General features: G+C 36.0%; 1 protein-coding gene across 6 annotated transcripts in view; it reads right to left on the reverse strand.

Moving 5' to 3' along the window:
- Positions 1 to 17,408, reverse strand: part of DGKB (diacylglycerol kinase beta) — a 383,794-nt gene that overhangs the window by 278,263 nt on the left and 88,123 nt on the right. The window lies entirely within an intron of this gene.

The following is a 17,408-nucleotide window of genomic DNA, read 5'->3' on the forward strand; positions in this document are numbered from 1 at the left end:
CCTCAATTTTTTCAGATCTTTAACATATTCTAACAGCTGTCAGTTACAGTAAATTTTGCACGTCTTTTGTCTAACGGCATTGTGCAAATCCCTGGAATTCAGAAGCATGTAGATATAGCTTTTCTGATTTGTTTTTAACAGTCTATGTACAGAATAACAAAGCAGCTATCTCAGTTGAGTAGCCACTACATTAAACCCTCCAACTCAGATTCACTTGGAATTCATCATGCACATAACCATCTTTTCCACCTTAAATATCACAGCAACACAATAAAAATAATTTCCAATCAATTTTTTTTCTTTAAAACACAGTAGTTGAGTGTAAAATGGTCGAATGTGCATAAGGGCCACAAGACTGAAGTAAACCATGAACTAGTAATGAGTAGCAGATGCAATGAAGAAGAGAAGAGGTAAAATCAAAGTCTGCACCTTTATTTCCATAACAAAACCTGGAAAAAAACTGTAATTAAAAGCAAAACCTGTGTTATGTTACTTATTGAAAATAAACTAAACTCCTGCTTTCCATTTTTTTCATACTTTTTTTTAATCAGGTACCAAGACAGTCAATATGCAGAGCAACAACATGACTATTCATCTTTTTCATGCAGGTGCTTACAACAGTTCATATCCAAGAAGCACAGCTAATTTCATATTTGAAATAACTCTCAAGAAAAAAAGGGTCTGTGGTTGTAAATTCTGCTTTAGTGGTCCAGCAAAACTTTTCAAGAGATTTCCACATTCTGGTCAGGAGCTGTAATTGTTTTGAGTACTACAGCCAAGGTAGAATCATGTTTTCCAATCTTTTGTTCACAGTCATTCAATCATTTTTTCAGTTCATGTGACAGTATCCAAGCTAGAATAGAGATCTTTCAAAATGCTCAAAATGACATATCGATATTTTAAGTCAAACGCCAACGCACGATCTTCTGCATGCACACTCTTCAACAGTGCTGACAATCCTTTAGAAAAATTATTTCTCCTTCCTCAGCCTCTAGCAGGCAAACTAATACTAGGAACATGTTCCATCTTTCATAAGCTGACCTAAAGAGATATGAAGAATAGATAATTTTCAAGTTTCACTCTTATTTGGAGAAAAAAAAAATTTTAGTTTTTAAAAAAAGTCAAGTACATGCTTTCCATCAAGAAATAAACAGAAAATATACACAGAAGTAACTAGATTTTTTTCCTAAGCTTTTTTTCCTAAGTTTTCTAAGTAGAAAATAACAACAATCCTATGCATTCCATTATAGCTTTCTCTGATATAATTCATCTACATAATCACTGGAAAATGGTCATGTAAACACAAGCATGTAACCAGAACCTGTGTTCTCACTGTTACCCAAAAGTCCAGATGTTCCACTTAACTTAGCAACTTAGCACTTTGAAGCAATCTCAGTAAATTCATAAGCCCTACTCATGTTAAAACAAAATACGGTCCTAAACTCTGTTGGATTACTCCTACCTGTTTTTTAAACAAAGGCCAAACTCTTTCTTTGTCTAAATCTCTGCATTCCAAGCTCTCCTCAAGAGAGAGTTTCTAAATGCATGTAGATACAGTACATAGCCTGTCATGGCAGCAATTAAATCTCATGTTATCTGCAAAGTTATAGCTGGCACAGTGTAAATTTCATGTAGCTTTAAATGCAGTATGTTCCATGAAAAATCTCTTTTTTCTTTGTTTTCATAGTTCTGTTATTTTTATTACCCACTAGGGCAGTGCTTTGGGTACTGAGTCAAAACACAGAACTTCAATTCTCTCCCCTGCTTGAAAGTATTTAAACTCTTACTGTTCGACCCATCTTCTGCTGCAATTTGCATTTAGTGAAGAAGGTGGAAGGAGAAGAAGGGAAACCGTGGCCCAGGAATCAGAGTTTGCCTTGGATGACGTGAGATGTCATATCCTACCTCATGCTCCAGGGAGGCATGGTGTGGAAGACTCCTAACTAAAAAGCTATTACTAGTACATGGGAGAAAAGTAGCTGGATTACATATCGTGCTGCAGAAATTTTATTTTAAAATAAAGGCTCCAAAACAATAGAGATATAGATGAGACTTGGGCTAATGTTGTACTATTTTAGAATAAAGGCAAAACAATTAAAACAATGATACTAGAAAGAGGAAACCTGCATATAGAACAGCAAAAGTATCAAAGTGTCTATTTTTCCTTAAGTATCTTTCAACCCTAAAAAAGATACTCTTTATAACTTAAGACAAATTTACATACTAAGTTTAAAATCGTTTGAGGTTTAGCCCACATTAAAAATTATTATTCATTTTTTAAAGTGACTCAACTTCAGATGAAGAAAATTGAGCACTCAGTTGACTGGAATTTGGTGTACCATTTTTCCCATAATTAGAAAACACAAAACAGAAGGAAAGCTTGCCCAGATCACACACTTTGTCTACATTTCCCCTCCATTATCTCAGAAAAATCCTTGAAAGGATTTTTTTCTTTAAAAAAATAAAAGACTTATAAGACAACTTGTATAAAACTCAGCATAAATCACAAGCTGTGTATTCAGAACTGCTTTTCAATTTAAAGGGAAAAAAACACTAGAAAACAACTCTTGTATTATATTTCCCTTATTATTCTCAACAGCAATTCATAACAACCTGCATATTTATTGAACGATATCTAATTTTAACACCTACAACAAAAACTAAAGCAATAACCACTTTCTACCTCTATATCCCTTTTGTAAACTTAATGCAATATGAAAAATATCACAGGCATACAAAGTCCTACCACGGTCAAGTTTAGAATTTATATAGAAAAGCTCCACAGAGAATTTCTATACATCTTATTATGACTTAGAAAAACAAAAGGTCCAACTCTCTACACACAATTTTCTGCATGGCAACAAAGCCTAGCTCAATCTCAAAAGCTCTGCTTGACAGATAAACCAAAGAGAAACATTGGGACAAATCCAGCAATCAATTCCCACTGCAATTTCTATACAGGTTCTTATTCCATGGACTTCTCTTTTGTGGGTGAAACCTAGAGTAATATGTGTATATATAAATTTATACACATAGGTTTTTTTCCCCTTTTGAATAATTCATTTTATTCAGAGAATGCTTTTACTCAAGCTATAGCTATGCTTAATCTAAAGCTTTACTGGTCTAGAAATGCCAGTTAAAGTTAAAAAGTCCATGCCTGCCAACAAACCTGTTTGCAGCACCACAGAGTAAAAACTGTTCACCCTTCAGCAAAAAGGTTTTTTCAGTAAAGACATGGCTCATCTGGTATGACTCAGCCTTGCAGCATGTCTGTGTTGGTAAGAGATGCCTAATGGTTGCTACCGAACTAGTAGAAGGCAGTAGCTTACATATTACACTTAAACCTTACATAACATAAACATTTAAAACCTTTAGTAGGATAAACACTCAATTTTGGTTTTCTTGTAGTGAGAATTTAAAACCTATTATGGCCTTGAGAAGAGTGGCCAGGCAGAGAAGGCAATCACTGTCCAGAGGTCTAAAGGAGACCTCCCCTTGCTAGCTGCTACCAAGGGTTTGGGTAACACTCCTCGATCAGAAGAATTTGATTCCATCCTCCAGAAAATTACATTCTCATTGAATTCTGTGACAAACAATGAGGACAAAAGCTTCTTAGAAACCCAGGTAGAATTGGATAATGCTGCCTAAATTAATATCGTGGAAAGTGACTTCTGTAATGCGAAATGGAAGAGGTAGAAGAAGAGGGAAGGTGAGGGAGGTAGGTACAGCAGCTCCTGCTGCAGAGGAAAACCTCCTTCTGACACCCAATGCAGGAGCTGCCTCTTCCACCCATCCTCCCTACTGGGGCTCAGCAACCCAAGGAGCAAGACAGATCCATTTTAACCATTGCTATGTACCAAATGATACTTACACAGGACTTCTTTGTGAAAAAATGAATATTGACTGCATGTGCCAACACATCTTTAGTCCACATTAATAAAAAACATCCACCAAATCCCACTTCCCTCAGCAGATGTTCAAATGAAAAGTATATGGCAAACAACAGGGAGTTGGGGAGGCTTAATTTTTGTTTGCTAGTGGGTAAAGCTTTCAAAGAAAGAAACAAGTAAAGGACAAAAACAGTCTCCAGGAATTGAGCGGAACTGGAGGTAAGTCCTGCGTGTACTTCAAAACACTTGAAGAAGAAAAAGAATGCACTGGTTTTCACACTTTGACTACAGCTAACTTTCTCAGCATCTTCTGGACTCCTTCATCTCCTGATAATCAGAAAATCAAGTCTGCAATAGTTTGAAAGTTCCTCATAGTGCATCTCTAAGAGTCTTTAAGAGTGCATCTCTAAAGCTCATCCTGAGCCTTCAGGATGTCAGGGTGCTGTGACAATTTGGGCTCCCTGGGGATGGGACCCTATGGATCCTCTGGGTCAGCAAGAAAGGGCTACCACAGCCTGCGCCATCACCACCGCTGGGGGGAAGCCCTAGGGCTGGGCATCAGGCACCTCCCTCAGGGCTGCGCAAGTCCGAGGCTGTCAGGCTGTTAACACCTTGTACTGAGACCAGGAAGGAGGAGAAGCCTCATGAGACCTCTCCAGTCCTCAGATCCCATCACTTCAATTGATCCTGAAAACTCATTCAAACCCTCAGCAGGTAACTTCGTGGTTCCTTCTTTCTCTTTTCTATTTTCTAATTTCCTGTTTATACACTAAACACTAAATCTAAGTATTAACTAGAAGAATCAAACCAGTTTGGTTTGAAATTTAGCAGGCATTATTTCTGATTTTAAGTGGAAACAGGGAAATGGTTTTGTGAGTTTGAGAATATTTCTACTGGTTTTGAAATCTACATTTTAAAATATACACTGGTTCATTTGTTTCTGTTTTTGCCAAAATTCTGCACCTCAAATCCTGTGTTTACAAGGACATTGAGGTGCTGAAGTGTGTCCAGAAAAGGGCAATGGAGCTGGGGAAGGATCTGGCACATAAGACTTTTGAGGAACAGCTGAGGCAACTGGAGTTGTTCAGCCTGGAGAAAAAAAAGACTTTATCACTCTCTACAGCTGCCTGAAAGGAGGCTGCAGACAGGTGGGGGTTGGCCTCCTCTCCCAGGCAACTAGAGACAGGACAAGGTGAAACAGCCTCAAGTTGCACCAGGGGAGGTTCAGATTGGCTATAAGGAGAAATTTCTTCACTGAAAGACTGGTTAAGCATTGGAACAGGCTCTCTTCATGGAATTGGAGGAGTCACCATTCCTAGAAGTGTTCAAAAAATGAGTGGATGTTAAAAAAACATATTTTACAATATGTTTTAATGGGCATGGTGGCATTCAGTAAAGGATGATAATCTTAGAGGTCTTTTCCAATCTTATTGATTCTGTGGTTCTGTGAATTTTTAATTTGTATACCTTGAACTCACTACCTATTTAACCTAAACTTTTATTATGGCTTCAAAAATTATTCAATAGGATATATGAACATACTGTATATTCTTACATACCTATATATGTACACAGGTATATAAAAATTTATATATATATATATGAATTTTTATAAAATATATAAATAATTTTGGTAGTTTTTCTAAAAAGAACTAGCTCAAAGAAGTAAAAATGGCACAAATATGCTTACATATCTAAAATGAAATATTTTGAATAATCTGTCTCAGAATGTAGAAATAAAACTAAGAAAGCATTACCATATATTTTTTCCAAGCCTCCACAGATAGGTCTAAGATACTTTTTTTCTATGTAACACGCTATTCTTATGCATGATCTTTTTTTGTATCAGCAAACTTTATCTCCCTCATCTATTCCTTTATATAAAATATTTACTAAAAAGTGGTACACACTTTCTTATATTTTTTACATATATCCCAAATATAAAATTGCCAAAGCGGTTATGCAATACCAAGGCATGCAAAGATATTAAAAACTTGTGGGTTTGAATCTACATTACCACCTAAATTATCACACATCATATAAAAGACAGTAACTATGCAAAGGGAAAGTATGAAGCAGCTTAAGATAATGCATTTTATCTGTTCACCATGAGGGTGAGTAAAAATTGCCTGCTCTTATTTTAAAGATCTTGGGGGAAAATCCTCAGCTGGTATAAATTTCCCTGTGCAATTGGGGTTTTGCTTGTTGTTTTGTCTTCCCTTCTCCCCCCTTTCTTTATGCAGGCTTCTTTAAAGTCCCTCTTTCATTACAAAACATAATTTTAAAGCTACTTTTGGTTCTTCCATTCTTCCATACAGCACAGACTGTCCCTGAAATGGTCTTGTGCTCTTCTTGAAGCAGGAAGCTTTAGCAATTACTTACATTTTTCCCCATTTTGCTTTATCGTGTTTCTTACTTTCAAAGTATCAAATTCATTTTACTCTTCCTCTTACAAAGTTTTAAATATTTATACAGTGACAGTTCTTGTCATCCTATGTGCTGAAACTGTATTTCAGAAATGAAATTTTAGCTCTCTCAACACAGGAGTCAACATTTGTTCTGATTTTTGCCTATGGCAATTTTCTTAAAATACAGTAATTTTTTCTCTTATCAATAAGGGAATATAAACATTGAATCACAGAATAATTTTTAAAAATAAAACTCCAACTCAATTTAGTTTTATTTGTTTAATGGTTTTCTGATCCACTAAGACACATCTATCTCTATTATAGTTTCTCTTAGGAGTAAAGGCTACACAGATACACATCTAGGCCATTAAACTAAAAGAATTAGCAACACACAGCTCTGGATCTTGAACTACAAATGATGAAAGTTCCTGCACTTGCTGTGGATACCAGTATAAACTGAATTGCACTTTGTCTGTTTCAAATATAATTCCTAAACTTTTGTTCTTTGTGATCCCATGTTTGGTGTAATAATGAAGAGCAGCAAAAAAAGAATTCACTAGAGCCTGTTCTCCCCAGGACTCAGAGAAAAATATTTCAACATTTAGTGCCAATCAGTACTATCAGAAACTCTATCAAGAACGGTAGTAATGTCACTGTGTAATGGTATTTTGGCATGCCCAAAATTCTTTATTGCCCAGCGACATTCAGATGTGGAAACTCCACATGATGGACACTGTATTCATACAGTGTTGCCAATCGCTTGCATTTTAGTTTATATATACATGCATATATACATAATACACTCAATTTGCTGAATTCAGATCAGTTTTGGCAACCAGTAAGATACTACCTTATCTAATCTATCAATTTCCCATAAAAATTAGCATAAAGTGGACATAATGGACATATACAATCTGAGTAAGGGAAACAGAACACTTCTCCTTTACTTTCTATACATCTCTGGACAGCATAAGCAGATTTGGCCCCTTGGGAAATTACACAATATTCCATATTTGTTAAAACTGTGCTGCAGTTTATGTAATAAGAAATTGCCTGAAGGTTCCTGACTCAATACTCCTGACTAAAAAAAAATAAAAATAAATCACTATTGCTTATATAAAGCCTCCACAATTTGTATTTCCATTGTAGAACATTAAGTCTGTGAGTGTTGAAAGTGTTGACACTGCAAAGGCAGTTCTCATTTATCATTATTGCTGATGAGAATCTTGCCATAATTCCATTCTGAGTACAGTCTTTGGGTATTACAGGTGTTGAGCCTGTGGAAACCTTAATATAGAAAGTTTAAAGTTAGTCACTGAAAAAATAACAACTTTGTTGTCCATAGGAATGAGCTGCTGGCAGACATCTGCCTGTAAGTCACAGTCTCCCAACCACTGCTTAATTACAAAGGCATGGTATGATGCAGAGATTGTTTCCACTGTGGTATTTACACATTCAGCTACCTTTTAAGGCTACTGAAACAGCTCACTGCTAAATAAGATAGAACTAAAAAATAAAAGTGAAGGAAAAAAGGCTACAGACTGAGCAGCAAAAAGTCAAAAGACTTAATTCCAGTTCAAGACCTAACTTTTGGGAAAATATTGTTTTCCTCATTGCTGGAAACTTGAAGTTTAGTAAACAATTGGTAAGAGGCTAAAAGTGTGCCTTCAATGTTAAGAAGATTTTGAGTTTTCCTATTTTCATTACTACAGCAAAGTAACTCAGTATTTATATTTTACCTTCATGCATTAACTAAGGCTAATATATGCTCATTTATCTTAATAACTGCCATTGCAAACCTATCCTGGGAAGTCTGCTTTATGTTCATTGCTCTGAGAAACAAATGTTTCAAGTAGTACTTCCATAAATCCTCTAGTTGTGGAGTTCCAAATTTTAAAAATTCTGTTTCCATTTAAGCCAACTGCGTCCAAGTTTGGTATAAACAGATTTTTTACAGCATTCCCATATAAAATCTTTATTATGTCAGCATTAAATATTTTTTCCTATTATTTAACTGCTTTAGCTCAATAATTTCTTATAGGACTTTATAGACAATATGGGCCACACCAGACAATACTTGAGAAACAGAGAGCACAGGAGAGAGGTATCATGCATGGACATCAAAGAAAGGAAAGCTCATAAGATCAGTTTACACTCCTGGAGAGCTGTGTTCTACTGATCCTTGCTTGATGCATCTTAAATCCTTTCCCTTTCTTTACAAATATATTAGACCTGAACTTTGTATCTGCCCTAGTTCAAAGGGATTTCATCTTCTACTTTTACAATTTAGGATAATTCTTTGCTCATTCCAGGATTCTGAGGAGACAAAAAGCAAGAATAAACCTTATTTCAGAGTACACTGACAAAGGCAGCCTTAAACTCTACTACCATGACTATTTTTTACCTTATCAAATGGTATTTTGTATCAGAAAAAGTCATTCCAAGGAAGACTGTTTTCACAGAAACTTACCTGGCAAGGTAATAACATTTTTCAGATAAGATTCCACAAGCAATAATCTCCAATTATCCTAAAAAATATCTGCTTGACTATTTAATTTAAGTAATTTAATACATTTGGGTTAGTTGTCCTCTACAGGCTTAGAAGTCAAAGCCCATTTTCTCTCTTAGGCTTTATTTCTTTCTCTCTTATCACTTCCTAGAATTACCTTCTCAGCTAATAAAAAAAGCAGGAAAGAACACACAGATTATCAGCCATCTCTGTTCTAGTCCCTTAGAAATACCTTTAATCCTAAAATTATCCTATGATCAGTTTTTCATGGTTTTGTCTCATCAATCTCTTCTTCATTTATATTTTCCCACACTTACCTCATTTTTCTCCAACCTTATTCCCCAGGACAGATGTTTGCCCTTTTGTGTGCTACCACCAATTGACAGTTACTGTGTGATGGATAGAGTAATAGATGGGTACTGTGTTCTAAAACTTTAAAACTTTTCTGCTCACTTCTACAAGCTTACCCCTCTGCCTTTGAAAGAATCATCTTTTTTTACTTTAGGTGAATGCAAAATGAATTTTTTCAGCAAATCTGAGTCACAGGGAAGACAGAACTTTATTCAAAGGTGAAGGAATGACAAGTACTACCGATCTAGACTGATTTTTTGCCTTAAAATACTGATGAACTGCTGGATCAATACACTTGAGTGAATACCTAGGTGACCCTGCCTTGGTAGGGTAGTTAGACTAGGTGATCTCCAGAGGTTCCTTCCAATTCTAACTATTCTGAGATTCTGTGAATAAAAAAAGATGTCATTTTGAAGACATCATGTGAAAAAGGTGGAAGCCAAGTGACTCGTACTTAACTACAGAAGTTTAGTCACTGAGTGCACCTGACAGATATACATGACGACATCATGAAATAAATCTACCAACCAACCGACTAAAAACTCCATCAAATAAACTGGGAAAAATGCAGCTTATACTACAAATGCATATAATTTAACAAATGGGTTAAACAAAGTTCTACAAATTCTGAATACGTAATATAAGAGTGCTTCTTACCCACAAGAATGCCAAGAACCACGAATAATAAGATAAAGAACTTGTTAAGTCCAAATCTTTCAGAGTGAAGTTTTATTAACTTTGTTTTCATTCCTAACATTTCCAAGATAGTGAGTCATCTTAAATGCATTTCTAACATTCACGAGGGGTTTTTTAGAGCCGTCAAATAGTGATCTATGGAATTTATTTGTATATGTAACGAACAGTTTGGAACAGTAGAGGAACCAGTCCCTCTGTCAAAAATTTAGTTCTAAGGTATCAAAAGTACCTAAATTAGGCCAGTTCTTTTAAAGCTGTGGGAGACATACTCCCAGTTTGACTGCAATGTGACCATACCCTGAGACAGTTTTACTAATGTTTATCTATATCGTCCAACTTAGTATCTTTCTCCTCTATAGAAGCATGAAGCCGTATGGTAGGTCTATTATAAAATGACGCGGTACATATAAAAATATCTTAAAGAGCATATACTGTAGGAATTTATTCTTCAAAAAGAACCCTTAGAGGCAAGCACTCACTGTGGACAGTTACTATAGGCATCATACTGATCAAATAACAAATTTTTATAAAGCAATTTTTTCATTTACCTGTCTTTATAGTCAGAACATCTTTTAGTGATTTCTGGAAAATTCACAAAGAATTTCCTCACCAAACTGTTTCCAAATCACAAATGAGTTCCCCATCTTTGGGAAGGTCTTTCCTTAAATCATCCCTGACAACAATCAATAACCTTTGCAGCATGAAGTATCTACCTTGCCAATTCATAATATTACATCTTGGGGAAGGGGAGGAGAAAGGGGAATATAAAGGAGAAAAACAAATCAATTTACTAAAATATCTTCTGTCACCTATGTTTCAAACTACAAAGATATGCCCCTAAACTAAACTTAATGTATATTTAAAAGAAAAAGATAAATGTCTATTTACTATAAGCTTAATATAAACTTAACATAAGCTTATTCAAATGTTTTATGAATGTGTAGCCCTAAAATAAAGGCATTATAACAGCATTAAGTTGTCTAACCTAGTAGCAAAACACCAGTAACATGACACTGGTATTCATCAACTTAATGTTGCCACGGACAAAAGGCAACATAACAGTAATGAACTATCAACACTCCCAAGTCCCAGGATTCAAATTTATACCCCTTCCTAATCCATCCAATTCTACCAAGTATGATCACACTGGACAGATTTGTTTATTTAATTTTATATTGTTCCATTAGGAAGATTAACAATGATACTCTCCAGAGCATCCAAGATCCACATAATTAGAGCAAAAGTAAGCAGAAAAGACATGAGAAGGAAAGAAAGATGAAGAGTTAGTCACTAGAAAGGACAAAAGGAACAAGAGGAAGCAAGAAAAGATGGGGAGAAGAAAAGAAAGGAAGAGGCAGATGAGACTTCAAAAATAGCAAGACAGAAGAGGAAGAAGTTCAATTTTCTGATCTTCTTCTCTTCTTTCACCTCTCTTATCCTTTATATCTTTCTTTTTAAAGTTGTAACTAATGTCTCTTAAAGAGAAAAAGCTCTCAGAAATCCTCTATCACTTACAGAGACATTAGAAAAACCTAAAAATTATGATCTCATAATTTTCCAAGTTTCCAGAGACCTTAGCTTTCCAATGATCCAAAAGTATGACTTCCATTTCAGAGTAAAAATATTCCATCTAATGCTCTCTACATGAAGGGAAAACCCATAAAACATTGGAAGTTAATATTAGAGCATTCAGAAACAGGCAATTAAAGCCAAAAGAAGAACCTTAACTTTTCCCAAACTTTTGTATCCATCATTAATTCGCAGCTGAACATTCTGAATGTTCCATAAGTCTGATTATTAAAAGTATTTAAATGTAGTAATACATTAACAAAAGAGTTTTATTTAAGGAAAAAAAAAAAAAGAGGCAAGAGGATGATTGGAAATAAATTCTCTTAGAAACCTGGGGAACAGACTAGCTGTGAGGGAGCTGCAATTCCAACAGAGTAACAAAGAGCGAACCATCTGTGAACTTTTTGACTCAACTGCTTGTGGAGATGAGGCTTAACAGGCACAGCCTGCCTTAGTTCGGAAGAAATTGAGAAGAAGGTTAATTCAGTGAAAGACATCAGTGCAAAGAAAAAGAAAACTAAACTCAGAGCTTTGTCAAATGATAGTAAAAGAATGAATTTAGATTTTTCCCTTGCTTTTCAAGATGAGCTTTTCCTTTCCTCTTTTATATCCTCTTTCAGAATTAGAAAAAGAAAAACATTTGAATATTGTAAAAACACTGTTTTAAAACACTTTTAACCCAAAGAATTTGCTCTTGAAAGAAGACCTTGGAAGTCCTGAAGCCTGACAGGCATGCAGTAAGTGCAATAGACAGCAGACAAGATCTCATGAAAAGACATAAGACATTTCATCTCAAGGAAAGATAAACTCTAATATTTATGGGGAGTTAGGATTTCCTTAAGCAATGGTACTATAGTACTATGTTTTACTGGAGCCTCAATGGTACCATGCTTTATTGGAGCGTATCATAAAACAACTCTAAACCCAGAATTTACTGAATGCTATTTAGCAGGTAACAGGCTTCCCAAAGAAATACAATAAACAATAAATATAGGTACGTCATTTTTACTTGGTGTCTCGGATGATCCAAGCTGGCCTGTTCCACTCCTCCTGCAGCTCCATATGTTCTTGTTTATTCTCTTTTAAGGTAAATTTTTTTTTTTTTTTACAAGGTAAATTTTTAAGCTTGGATGTGATCTCTAATTAGGCTTATAAGAAAACTTTCACCACATTTATGCCCAAGTTTCTCACAGAGCAAAGACTTGTTTTTGTTCTAATGCTTTCCTAACAGTGTGCATTTAGTGAAATAAGGCTTATCTCAGACTGTGCATTAAAAAAGATGTCAGAGAATAAATGACTTACTAGCTTTCAATATGTATGAGATCATGGCTTCAAGATAAGTCATATAATAAAGACCCATTCTCCTGAAAGTAGTGACGCACAATCCTCTGCACCATTATGAAATATGCCAGACCCTTGTCAGAATATTTCAAGCTTACTGTCACTCACAAATAGCAAACCAGAGGATATACTCACAGAAGTCACACAGGGATAATGTACAATTTACCCCCTTTTTCTGTGTTTTTTAAAAAAATTCTAAATCCGAAAAACCCCAACACCCAAGATACAGATACATTGAATATAAAGAAAATGGTTAGACAGAAGGATATCTTAATTTAGACAACAAAAGTTGAAATTGTTAAGGTTGCCTTCAAATATCCTTTTAATGATATCAGTTTTATTTAAATGTTACATTTCATATAAAGCTGTGCAAATTATTTGCTTTTGTCCCATCTGAACAACTTCATATACTTCTAGTAGAAATTTCCCTTGCTGAAAAGAAAAACAAACACTTCAGTAGATAATATCTTCCAATAAACCTGATATTAATATTCATAGAATTGTAGAATGGCCTGGTTTGGAAGGGACCTTAAAGACCGTCTAGTTCGAAGCCCCCTGCTGTAGGCAGGTACACCTTTCACTTGACCAGGTTGCTCAGAAATCCATCCAATCTGGTCTTAAATGCTTCCAGGGATGGAGCCTCCAAAACTTCTCTGGGCAACCTGCTCCAGAGCCTCACCACACTCACAGTAAAGAATTTCTTCCTACATCTAATTTAAACCTACTCTCAAAATTTGAAACCATTCCACCTTGTCCTGCCATTATATGCTTGTTTCAAAAGTCTCTCTCCATCTTTATTGTAGACTCTCTTCAGGTACTGGAAGGCTGCAATTAGGTCACCCCTAAGCCTTCTCTTTTCCAGGCCGAACAAACCCAATTGTCTCAGCCTTTCCTCATGCTCTGCCCCTCTAATCAAGTTGGTGACCCTCCTTTGGACTCACTCCAACAGGTCAATGTCCTTCCTGTGCTGGAGACCCCAGAACTGGACGCAGAACTGCAGGTGGGGTCCCACAAGAGCGTAGTAGAGGACAGAATCACCTGCCTTGACCTGCTGGCCACACTTTTCATGCAGCTCGGGACATGTTCTTTGACAATCAGATTTCGCTTTCCTTTATTTCGCCTCCCCTCCCCCGCCAAGTAAAATACTGAAATATTCAATTCTGTAAGCATCCAAATGTTTCAAAAGGAACACTGCAGTGTTTTGTTTCAAAAAATGTGTCGTTCTATGTGCCTACAAATGGTACTATTATGTAAAGAGACCGTGATTAGCTTGAATCAGGCACAGGAGGAATTCTAGAGCTCCTGAAATAAGCTGAAAATAGACTCCAGCTGTGCTGCTGCACCACTTTACTGCTCATTTCTAGCTTAGGAATCTTTCCACTACACTGCAAAGTGCAGCACAAGCACGTTGCTTCCCTGGGAAATTCCCAGGCTTTTATTCTTGTCAGAATGTCCAAGTCAGCATCCACAACGCAGGTACTCACACAGAGCCCCTGTCAGTTCTACACAGGTTATCAGTTCCACCCACGAGCATTCACTCCCTTGCCAAACAGCGTTTTAAGGAGGGCCCTAAGGAGAAGCGGAGAGCTGCTTGTGTGGGGACAGGACACAGCACTGCTGCAAGAGGAGGGAGGACATGAACCCCGAGAGGGAAGGGGTGGGACAGCTGCTGACTACTGCTCAGAGCACAACTAAGGAAGACAGCCTGCAGGCTGCCAGAGATTCCCAAAAGCTCAGCAAAGCGCATGCTGCACCCAGAGAACACACCATTTTCCTGCTATCAGAATTCAAGTCATTCACTGGAAACTTCAGTCACTAACACAACTATGTGCATCATATGAAGTTAATGAAGGCTTCTCATTCAGCCTTCTGTGCGTCCTGTGAAGACACTGAGCACTCTACAAAGATCAAGAATTGACTTCTATCCAATTTTGAAGAGAATAGCTATAATTCAAGTTGTTTAAAAGCTTGCATTCAATTCAGAAGATAAACTGAATACAGAAAACCAAATATATTTTTAATATTTAACATCCCAACCTTTCTGAAAACACAATGGAATTCTTCCACCCCGGAGGAATACTGCATACTTATTTATTCTGACCGCAGCTTCTTCCCAGTTGCTTCTTTCTTTATTCCAACCCTCACATAAACCCTCGATCATTTCATGCTTACTACATAGCTTCCCATTAAGCTTTCTTTCCTCTTTATTTTTATTTTATCCAAAATTTCTCTGATCTTAATTGCTACTGCTTTTTTCACCTGTGCCTGCTAACTAATCTTTTATTTCCGATGACTACATACTTGCAATCCTTTAATCAAAATAACTTCTAAAAAAAGACCTTATCTGTCTCCTTCACTCTCCCTTTGTTTATACTTGATCTGCATAATTTTTTAAGACAAAAGATTACATTAATCTTAAAAATCTATTATGTTCTATGGTTAAAAATAGATTAAAAGCCTGATAAAATGAAATTGAATAGTCTTTTCAGAAGAAATGTTGATAACTAATTAATTTAATAGAAAACAGCGATGTATACCCTGCGCAAATTAACACTGCTAAACAAAGTGTAATTTTTGTGGTCAGGAAGATTTAAATTTGATTTTCTCAGGTTTTTTTCAGGACTCCAAAGGAAGACTGCTAAAGAATATTTGGAAGTTTAAAGATGCTATTTGAATTTCCAGACCTGCAAGTGGGAACATAGCAGAACATGAACTACTAATTCAACAGCGTTACTGCATAAAATTTCAAAGTGCAACTGGATGCAAACCGAAAAAAACAGTTTGAAAAATCTCAGATCTGCAACCTCCAAAGCTATCTACTTATGGTCATTTGGCAAGGGCTGGCCAGCTTTTGGCAACTTTTACAAAGCTCCATCAGTCACTGAAGTTATGCAGCATTAGCTGCTAGACTTGAATCTAAGACTAAATATGTTAAATGGGGGAGAAAACAAACAACTCCAGAATATCTATGCAAAGAAATTTGTTTTTCAGAATTATATGGAAGGCTATTACTTACACTAAATTGAAAGTCTGTATCAATACATTTGGGCATTTGAACGGCCTACCCAGAGAGGTGGTGGATTCACTATCCCTGGAGGTTTTTAAAAAGAGATTGGATGTGGCCCTTAGTGCCATGATATAGTAATTGGAGTTGGATCAGGCGTTGGACTTGATGATCTTGGAGGTCTTTTCCAACCCAATCTATTCTATGATTCTATGAATAAAAGTGGGAGTGTCTCCTAGTGAAGTGTTCTTTCATGAAAGATTAAGACAAAACTGATATTCTGTGTAACTATTAACACTAAAAACTGATTACGAAAAAATATATAGTGAAAATAATAAAAATCTGCTATGATAAAGGACTATGTTCTCCTTCTTTTGTGAAAGGGATGAAAATGTTTCCCATTTCTTCCATCTGTTTCATTTTTGCACAGTAATTATTACTGGTTTGTAATAACTGAACAGGTGGGAGAAATGGGAAGCATTTTTATCCCTTTCGCAAAAGGACAAAAAAAAATGATGTAGAATTCACTTTCAAAAACAGAATAGGGCACTGAGACAGTGCTTAAGAAAAAAAACTGAACCGATAAAAGCAGGCATTTAGGAAAACAATGCAGAAATCAAATCCCCAGAGATGCTTCACAATCTTTAAAGCAAAGCAGATGATGAACTCTTCCAAGCTAAAACTATTTGACAACTGTGGTATGTGTTGGGGTTTTTTTTTCTTATTATTATTCTTTATTTTTGAAAGACAGTGGTAAGATTATGGGGTCTGTAAAAAGCTTGGTCTAAAAAAAAAAACACACTAGAATGCTAGGAGAGACACTGTTCAAAATATTAGTGGTCTGAATAAGAGAAGAACTTACAAAAACTTATCTTCTGCCCTATACAGGACTAATCAAAATTAAAAACCCTAAAAGTTTGCCTTAATCATCACCTCTGAACATGTACATATATCCCCGGGTGTCATAACTCCTGAGGGGAAAATCAGGACATGACAAGTTCTTTTTGCACGGGATAGAATAACTTTCTGTACATACAATATATCAGGTGGGCATTCCTATCCAAGAAAATTATATCATTTCTTTCCTTAAATAACATCTTTCAGGATATTAGTTTCCACAAACATAACTAAATGGAGATGTGACTATAAACCGTTGTGCATAATTATCTAAAATTTAGTATTGCTTTTTCTGTCAGGATAGACCCTGAATAAAGATCAACATATTTGTGCCTGGAACCCTTCGAAAACTTTTCAGATGCATGCCTCCCCGGGAAAGGATACTAAGCTGTAGAGATGACTGGATTTTTTGGGGTGATTTTCCCTTGGTTCTTGGAGAGGAGAGTGTTTAGCCAACCAAAGATGCTACACAGGTAACAAAATGGAGACTTAGAAAAAAAAAAAAAAAAGGGGGCGTAGGAGTTGGAAAGGAACTCAGTTTTTTCTGAAATATGTTAATGGTAAGAAAACTAGGAAATTCAAAGTAAACTTAGGTTTACCCATGGTTATTTTTAAAAATATGAGACTGGATAACTTTAAGCTCCAATGTTTACACAGCACTGCAAACTATTTTAAGAGTAGAGTCTGCTTGGAAGAGTTTGTAATTTGAAGAGCAGTTTAGTAGTCCTCATACATAGTCAGTC

The sequence above is a fragment of the Empidonax traillii genome, unplaced genomic scaffold, assembly GCF_003031625.1.
Source record: "Empidonax traillii isolate 1590-97213 ecotype Southwest subspecies unplaced genomic scaffold, ASM303162v1 scaffold35:size4298261, whole genome shotgun sequence".
Taxonomy (NCBI): Eukaryota; Metazoa; Chordata; class Aves; order Passeriformes; family Tyrannidae; genus Empidonax; species Empidonax traillii.